The following is an 8959-nucleotide window of genomic DNA, read 5'->3' on the forward strand; positions in this document are numbered from 1 at the left end:
TCATGATGCTCTTTTTTGCCTGAATACCTTCATTTGTTTTCATTGTGCTATTGTATATAGGTCCTGTGAGATTTATGCTTTAAGGAGGTTTTGTTTTGGTGTATTTCATGGATTTGTTTCAATATTTCGAGTTCCTCTTAGCAGTTCTTGTAGTGCTGGCTTGGTAGTGGCAAATTCTCTCAGCATTTGTTTGTCTGGAAAAGACTGTATCTTTCCTTCATTTAGGAAGCTTAGTTTCACTGGATACAAAATTCTTCACTGATACTTCTTCTGTTTAAGGAGGTTAAAAGTAGGACTTCCTTCTAGCTTGTAGGGTTTCTGCTGAGAAATCTGCTGTTAATCTGATAGGTTTTCCTTTATGGGTTACTTGATGCTATTGCCTCATAACTCTTAAGATTCTTTGCTTTGTCTTGACTTTAGATAACCTGATGACTATGTGCCGAGGCAATGATCTTTTTGTGATGAATTTCCCAGGTGTTCTTTGAGCTTCTTGTATTTGGATGTCTAGATCTCTAGAAAGGCTGGAGAAGTTTTCCTCAATTATTGCCTCAAATATGTTTCTAAACTTTTAGATATACCTTCTTCCTTGAAAACACCAATTATTCTCAGGTTTGGATGTTTAACATAGTCCCAAACTCCATGGAGGCTTTGTTCATTCTTTTAAATTCTTTTTTCTTTGTCTTTGATGGATTGGGTTAATTCAAAAGCCTTGTCTTTGAGCTCTGAAGTTCTTTTTCTGCTTGTTCAATTCTATTGCTGAGACTTTCCAGTGCAATTTACATTTCTCAAAGTGTGTTCTTGATTTCCAGAAGCTGTGATTATTTTTTATTTATGCCATCTATTTTTCTGAAGAATTTTCCTTTCATATCCCATGTCATGTTTTTGATTTCTTTAAGTTGGACTTAATTTTACTCTGGTACCTCCTTGATTAGTTTAATAATCGACCTTCTGAATTCTTTTTCTGGCAATTTAGAGATTTCATCTTGGTTTGGATCCATTGCTGGTGTGAAAGAAAAATAAATCTTGGGGCTCCTAAATCACTAAGCTAAAGAGAAAAGTCAAGCTGGGAACTGCTTGGGGCCAAACTGCCTCCCATTCTATTCAAAATCACCCCTCTGCTCACTGACATAAATGCATATCTGATTGCCTCCTTTGAAGAGTCTGATTAGAAACTCAAAAGCATACAACTGTTCCTCTCATCTATCTGTGACCTGGAAGCCCCCTCCCCACTTTGAGCCTTCCTACCTTTGTTTCAAGTTTTCCTGCCTTTTCAGACCAAACCAATATACTTCTTACATAGATTGATTGATGTCTCATGTCTCCCTAAAATGTATAAAACTAAGCTGTGCCCCAACCACCTTGGGCACATGTCGTCAGGACTTCATGAGGCTGTGTTACAGGTGTGTCCTCAACCTTGACAAAATAAACTTTCTAAATTGAGACCTATCTCAGATTTTCTGGGTTCACGCTGGTAAGCTGGTATGATCTTTTGGGGGTGTTAAAGAACCTTGCTTTGTCATATTACCAGAATTGTTTTTCTGATTTCTTCTCATTTGGGTAGACTATGTCAGAGGGAAGATTTGGGATTTAAGGGCCGCTGTTCAGATTATTTTGTCCCACCAGGTGCTCCCTTGATGTGGTGTTTTCCCCCTTCCCCTAGGAATGGGGCTTCCTGAGAGCTGAACCGTAGTGACTGTTTTTGCTCTTCTGAGTCTTAGCTACCTAGTGGAACTACCAGGCTCTGGGCTAGTCCTGGGGAGTGTCTGCAAAGAGTCCTGTGGTGTGCTCTATCTTCAGGTTTTAGAGCTGTGGCTACCAGCACCTGCCCTGGTGAAGGTAGCAGGAGAGTGAAGTGGACTCTGTGAGGATCCTTGGTTGTATTTTTGTTTACTGCACTGGTTTTGTGTTGGTTGGCTTCCAGTCAGGAGGTGGCACTTTCAAGAGCGGGCCAGCTGTGGTTTTATAGGCAGGATGCAAACTTGCCTAGGGACACCTGGTTAAGAATTCTGGTTTCTTAGGCAGTGGGCAGGGCCACAGAGCTCCCAAGAGATTATAACTTTTGTCTTCAGCTAGCAGGGCAGTTAGAGAAAGACTACCAGGTGGAAGCAGGGATAGGTGTGTCTGAGCTCAGACTCTCATTGGGTGGGACTTGCTGTGGATCCTGTGTTGTATGGGGATGTGGCTCCCAGTCCAATGGAGTTATATTCCCAATGGGATTATGGCTGCCTCTGCTAAGTCATACAGGTCACCAGGGAAGTGGGGGAAAGCTGGCAGTCACTCACAGGCCTCACCCTGCTCCCATGCAGCCTGCAGTGCTAAACGCCAGTCTTACTCCTGCTGTGCCACCACAGCAACACCAAGTCTATTTCCAGGCAGCCAGTGACCTGCTGATAACTTGCCCCAGACCATGAGCCTTCCTGTTGAGAAAGCAAGCAGACTCATAGTATTTTGGCATCTCAGGGAGCCTGCAATGGTGATCTAGTTCCTTTAAAGGATCTGTAGCTTCTCTTGGCTTTCCTGGTATGTTTCTGTGGTAGTTCTTAGAGCAAAAGTTTACAATGTGAGTCTCCACTTGCTGCTGTGTCCATGTGAGTAGGAGCTGCAAGCTAGTCCTGCCTCCTATCTGGCATCTTTCCCCACATGAGATTTATTTTGATATACTTTCACATTCAATGTATTTGTCTTTGGATCAAAAATAAGTCTTTTATAGATAGTATATAGTTGGGTAATACTTTAAAAAAAATACATTCCTCTAATCTCTGCTTTTTAACTGGAGAGCATAATCCATTTACATTTAAAGAAATTACTGATAAAGAAGGACTTGTTTCTGCCATTTTGCTATTTGTTTCTTCTGTCATATCTATTTTTGCTCCTTAGTTCCTTCACTACTGCCTTCTTTTGTGTTTAGCTGATTTTCTTGTAGTGTGCCATTTTGATTCCCTCCTCATTTTTTTTCTGGATATCTTAAAGATATTTTCTTAATGGCTACCCTGAGAATTACAGTTAACATTCTAAATTCATAATAATCTAGTTTGAATTGATACCTACTTAGCTTCAATGGCATATAGAAACTCTGTTCCTGTACAGCTCTGTCTTCTCCTCCTTTATGTTATTGTCACAAATTATATCTTTATAAATTGTGTTCCTGTTAACATAGATTAATACTTTTTCTTGTGTTCATTTGTCTTTTAAATCATATAGGAAAAAAAGAAGTGATATATAAACCAAGCATACAATAATACTGGACTTTTATATTTATCTATATAGTTATCTTTACTCGAGATCTTATCTTTATTTCTTTATGTGGCATTAATTTATTGTTTAGTGTCCTTTCATTTTAACCTAAAGAACTTTCCTTAGTATTTCTTATAGGGAAGGTCTGTTAGTGATGAACTCCTTCAACCTTTGTTATCTGAGAATGTTTTAATTTTGATTTCATTTTGAAGAATCATTGTGCCACATATAGAATTATCTGTTGACAGACCTTTCTTTTCTTTTATTGCTTTAAATATGTCATTTAATTGCCCTCTGGTCTCTGTGGTTTCTGATAAGAAATCAGGTGTAAGTCTTCCTAGTCAGGTCTCTCTTGCTGCTTTCAAGGTTCTGTCTTTTGACAATTTGATTATAATGTTTCTTGGTGTGAATATCTTTGATTTTCTCATACTTGGGGTTTGTTTAGCTTCTTGGATGTGTAGATTGATATCTTTCTGCAAATTTGGGAAATGTTTGGCCATTATTTCCTCAAATATTCATTTTGTGCCTTTCTCTCCTCTCCTTCTGGTACTCTCATAATGCATATGTTGCTATGCTTGACGGCTCTGCTTATTTTTCTGTATCCTTTTTTCTTTCTGCTCCTCCAGTTGGGTAATCTCAATTGGCCTATCTTCAAATTTACTGATTCTTTGTACTGCCTGCTCAAATCTGCTGTTGAATCCACCTAGTGAATTTTTCATTTCAGTTATGTTTTTTAACTCCATAATTTCTACTTAGCTCTTTTTTATATTTTTTCTTTCTTTATTGATATCCTTTATTTATTGAGACATCTAGTTTTATTTAGTTCTTTGTTCATAGCTTCCTTTAATTTTTTGAACATACTTAAGACAAGTGATTTAAACTCTTTGTCTAGGAAGCTCAATGTCTGGGCTACCTCCAGGATAGTTTTTGTTAATTAATTTATGTTTCCTATAAATGGGCCATATTTTCATGGTTTTTTTTTTTGCATGCCTTCTAAATTTTTTGTTAAAAACAGGACATTTTGCGTATTCTAATGTGGTAACTCTGGAAATCAGATTCTCCTCACTCTTTCCAGCATTTGCTGCTATTGTTTGTTATATGCTGCCATAATCTTATTTATTTATTTATTTATTTTGGTACCAAATTTCTTTATTTGAAGGAATGGTACAAATCAAAAACTTAAGTGGATGTTTTGGTACTACTTATAGGAAAGGTAAAGTAAACCCCAACATGCATGTACTGCCTTGGTGACCAGGGAAGTCACCCCATGGCAATGGGGAAATTAGCCTAAGGCTTAGCTTTCATTATCACTGTCTCCCAGGGTGTGCTTGTCAAGAGATACTCTGCCAAGCCAGATTCGGGTGCTCCCATCTTGCGCAAGTTGGTCATGTGGTCACCCAATTCTTTGATGGATTTCACCTGCTCATTCAGGTAATGTGTCTCAATGAAGTCACACAAATGGGGGTCATTTTTGTCAGTGCCGTTCCAGTAGTGACTGATCCACATTTTTTTCCAAACATAATGCACACTCCATCGCATTCAGCCTGCTCTCCCAGTCATCATGGTCTGGTTTCCTGAAATCCTGAAGGAAGATTTGGTCACCTCGTCGATTCTGCATCTTCATCAGCTTCTTGTCATGTTCCCTCTCCTCATGAGACTGGTGAAGAAAGTATTTGGTAAAGTTCTTCAAAGCCACATCATCAAGGTAAAAGTAGTAAGACATGGACAGGTAGACGTAAGAGGCGTAGAGCTCCAGGTTGATCTGGCGGTTGATGGCAGCCTCTGAGTTCTGGTGGGAGTTCTGGTGGGAGTTCTGGCACACCTGTGAGGGGGACGCGGTCATCTTGGTGGCAGCTGAGGAGAGGCGATGGCGGCGGCTGTGGCTGTGTGGTGCTGGAGCGGCGGTGGGGGCCTTGGTGCGGTCGGAGGGTGCAGTGAGGAGGTGATGGAGGACCGGCTATTGGCAGCTGGCCAGGGTGGGGGACGAGCGCCAGTTCCATCAAGCATTATTGAAGCAGGAAACCGCAGCGACTCTTGGGGAAGAACGTCTCATATGCTGCCATAATCTGTTTCTTTAGTGACTTTTTCAAACTGTTTTTGGCAAAGATTGTATTCTTTGTTGTGGTCACTGAATTCTCCATCTGTTAGCTCAGTGGTCAGCCAGTTTCTTGAAAGAGATTTCCTTAAATGCTAAAATTTAGCACCTCTTTCTTCATAGAATACTCCATCTTGTTGCACTTTTTTTTTTTTTTCCTGAATTGGAGCCAGGGTTTTAAAAAAGGTTGATTCTGTTAGTTTTTGCCAACTCCAAGGTGGCTTCATAGAGAGACAAATTCTTGGCACTCTCTATTTCATCATTCTCAGTGATGTTACTTCGTTGATTTTTTTAAAGCAAATTACTTGATTGGACTCAAACTATAAGTTTGGTTTTGCTTGCAGTCAGTTGTAACTAAAATATCAATTAAGGTTTTTTAGACGTAGCCACATGCTGCTTTGAGTTTTCCCCAGACATTCATGGTTCAGGGTCATCCAGGGAATGTGGGAAGAGTTTATAGATAGAACTCAATCTTCTTTCCTTTCTTGAGAACACCATCCTACTCCTGACTTTTCAGAGGTGATGGTTGTTGTCGCTGTCTTCTGGTTCTTCTGGCTTGAGGGACTGCAGATTTTCTATTAAAGTGTTAGTCATTGTGCTTGGAATTATAACTGTAGCCTGTAAAATCAAGAAAATCACCTTGTGATTATTCCTTCTTTCAGGTTTTTGACACCTCTTTAGGCTCTGCCTGCTTTTGGCTGCTCTCCAGAATATTTAAGTTGTTTAAAAAAAATTTCCCGCGGAGTTTATAATTGTTATCTGTGGGGAAGGGTGGAGAGGAGAGGACAGGAAGTCTGTTAGGCGCTGTCTCTACCATACCTGTGGCAGAATTGATTAGAACAGCTTTGAAATCCAGTTCTGGTGCTTATTTGTTTATATGGTCAACCACAATTAGTACTTTCCTAAGAGAACAGGAATTTAAAAAAATTGTGATGAATCTCTCTCTCTCTCTCTCTCTCTCTCTCCATATATATATATATATATATATATATATATATATAATTTTTTGAACCATTTTAATCATTTTCAACTGCACAATGTAGTGGCATTAAGTATATCATTAAGTATATTCACATTGTTGTGTAATCATTACCACTATCCATCTCCAGAACTTTTACATTTTCCCAAACTGAAAGTCTGTATCTATTAAATGTCTTTTATTTTACTTAACAGAAGAAAAAAGAACTGAAGCGCAACTTAGGAAACTAGTGAACTTCAGATAAATGTATCTTCAGCTCAAGAGATGTTAACTCCTTAAAGAAGCATAAGGATTAAGAAATAAAAAGATTGTGAAAAACACTGAGATTGGACTCATTATTTTTTAATTTCTCATTTCAACTTCAGAAGAAACAGTCATGCATGAATAATGCTTCTGTCAATGATAGACCATATATACAATGATCCCATAAGAGTATAATGTAACTGGAGAAGAAATTTTTTTTTGAGATAGGGTCTCACTATGTTGCTCAGACTAGAGTGCAGTGGAAAATCACAGCTCACTACAGCCTCAGCCTCCCAGGCTCAAGCAATCCCCCTTCAGCCTCTCAAGTAGCTAGGACCACAGGCACATGCCACCATACCCGGCTGATTTTTAAAAATTTTGTAGAGACTAGATGTCACCATGTTCTTGAGCTGGTCTCAATTGATCCTTCTGCCTCAGCCTCCAAAAATGCTGGGATTACAGGCATGAGCCACTGTGCCCAGCCTGTAAAATTCTTTTTTTTTTTATTTATTTTTAAAACCAGAACACTTATTGCATGACTAATCATTGAAATTCTTAAGATGAACTGGATGCTACAACAGCTGTCCTCTTTGGTTTAGGTGTTTGTTGTTCCTTTACAGAATCCATGGATCCATGGTATACAATTTTTAGGTGCCTCATTGGACCAGGCTGGTGGTATTTCGTCTTTTAGCCTTGGCACTCCAGTTATACTTTCTCTTGCGCTTGGCGGGGTAGCCACATTTGCCATAGATCGACTCCTGAAGGTGGTAGGCCTTAGAGCCACAGCGGTGGCACAATGTGTGCATCTTATTGTGATGCTTCCCAAACGATGATGTTTCCTTCGTCATCTTGCTCCTGCAGCCGACACCAGAGAGCTTTTTTTATCTTTTAATTTTTTAAAATTATACTTTAAGTTCTGGGGTACATGGGCAGGTCGTACAGGATTGTTACATAGGTATACACGTGCCATGGTGGTTTGCTGCATCTATCCCCATGTCACCTATATTAGATATTTCTCCTAATGTTATCCCTCCCCTATCCCGCCACCCCCTGCTATCCCGCCACCCCCTGCTATCCCTCCCCAACCCCCATCAACCTCCAACAGGCCCCGGTGTGTGATATTCCCCTCCCTGTGTCCATGTGTTCTTATTGTTCAACACCCATTTATAAGTGAGAACATGCAGTGTTTGGTTTTCTGTTCTTGTGTCAGTTTGCTGAGAATGATGGTTTCCAGCCTGTAAAATTCTTATTACCTAGTGACGTCGTAGCCCTCATGGTGCAATACATTATTCATGTGTTTGTGGTGATGCTGGTATAAACAAAGCTACTGTGTTGCCAGTCATATAAGAGTATAGCACATACAATTATCTATATTATATAATACTTGATAATAATAAAGGATTATGTTACTGGTTTATGTATTTACTACACAATGCTTTTAACCATTATTTTAGAGTGTACTTCTACTTATAAAAGAAGTTAACTATAAAACATTCTCAGGCAGGTCCTTTGGGAGGTATTCCAGAAGAAGGACAGCTCAATGCATGTTATTGGCCCCTGAAGATCTTCCAGTGGGACAAGATGTGGAGGTAGAAAACAGTGATACTGATGATCCTGATCCCATGTAGACCTAGGCTAACGTGTGGGTTTCTGTCTTAGTTTTTAACAAAAAAATTTAAAGGTAAAAAAGATATTTTTAAATAGAAAAAAATTATACAACAAGGTATAAAAATATTTTTGTTCAACTGTATGGTATCTTTGTGTTTTAAGCCAAGTGTTATTACAAAAGAGTCAAAAAGCTTTTAAACATTTAAAAGTGTATAAAGAAAAAAGTTGTAGTAAGCTAAGGTTAATTTATTATTGAAAAGGAAAATATTTTTTATCAAATTTAGTGTAGCCCAGTCTATTGCATTTATAAAGTCTACAGTAGTGTACCTAATGTCCTAGGCCTTCACATCCACTCACCACTCACCCACTGACTCACCCAGAGCAACTTCCAGTCCTGCAGGCTCCATTCATGGTAAGTGCCCTATGCAGATGTATCCTTTTCATCTTTTATACAATATTTTTACTGTGCATTTTCTCTTTAGATATGTTTAGATAGACAGCCAAATAGTTACCATTGTGTTATAATCGCCTACAGTATTCAGTATAGTAACATGCTGTACAGGTTTGTAGCCCAGGAGCAATCAGCTATGCCGTATAGCCTAGCTGTGTAGTAGGCTATGCTATCCAGGTTTGTATGAGCACACTATGACATCTCTCAGAAAATATCTCTGACTTTAAGTGATGTATGACTCTGTTAACTTTGTATACTTATTCTCACTTTCTTTTGATCCTCAAAAATGTTAGTTATATCATTAATTTTATTTGGTCAAGGTTTAAAACATTGATTTCTACTGTGTAGT

The 8959-nt window shown here is 38.9% G+C and overlaps 2 pseudogenes; both read right to left on the reverse strand.

The window, feature by feature from the left end:
* Window positions 1-4364: 4364 nt before the first annotated feature.
* LOC108307585 lies at window positions 4365-5077 on the reverse strand (annotated as a pseudogene).
* Window positions 5078-6361: 1284 nt separating this feature from the next.
* LOC108307586 lies at window positions 6362-7434 on the reverse strand (annotated as a pseudogene).
* Between the last annotated feature and the right edge of the window lie 1525 nt (window positions 7435-8959).

The sequence above is a fragment of the Cebus imitator genome, unplaced genomic scaffold (genome assembly GCF_001604975.1).
Source record: "Cebus imitator isolate Cc_AM_T3 unplaced genomic scaffold, Cebus_imitator-1.0 Scaffold79, whole genome shotgun sequence".
Classification (NCBI taxonomy): domain Eukaryota; kingdom Metazoa; phylum Chordata; class Mammalia; order Primates; family Cebidae; genus Cebus; species Cebus imitator.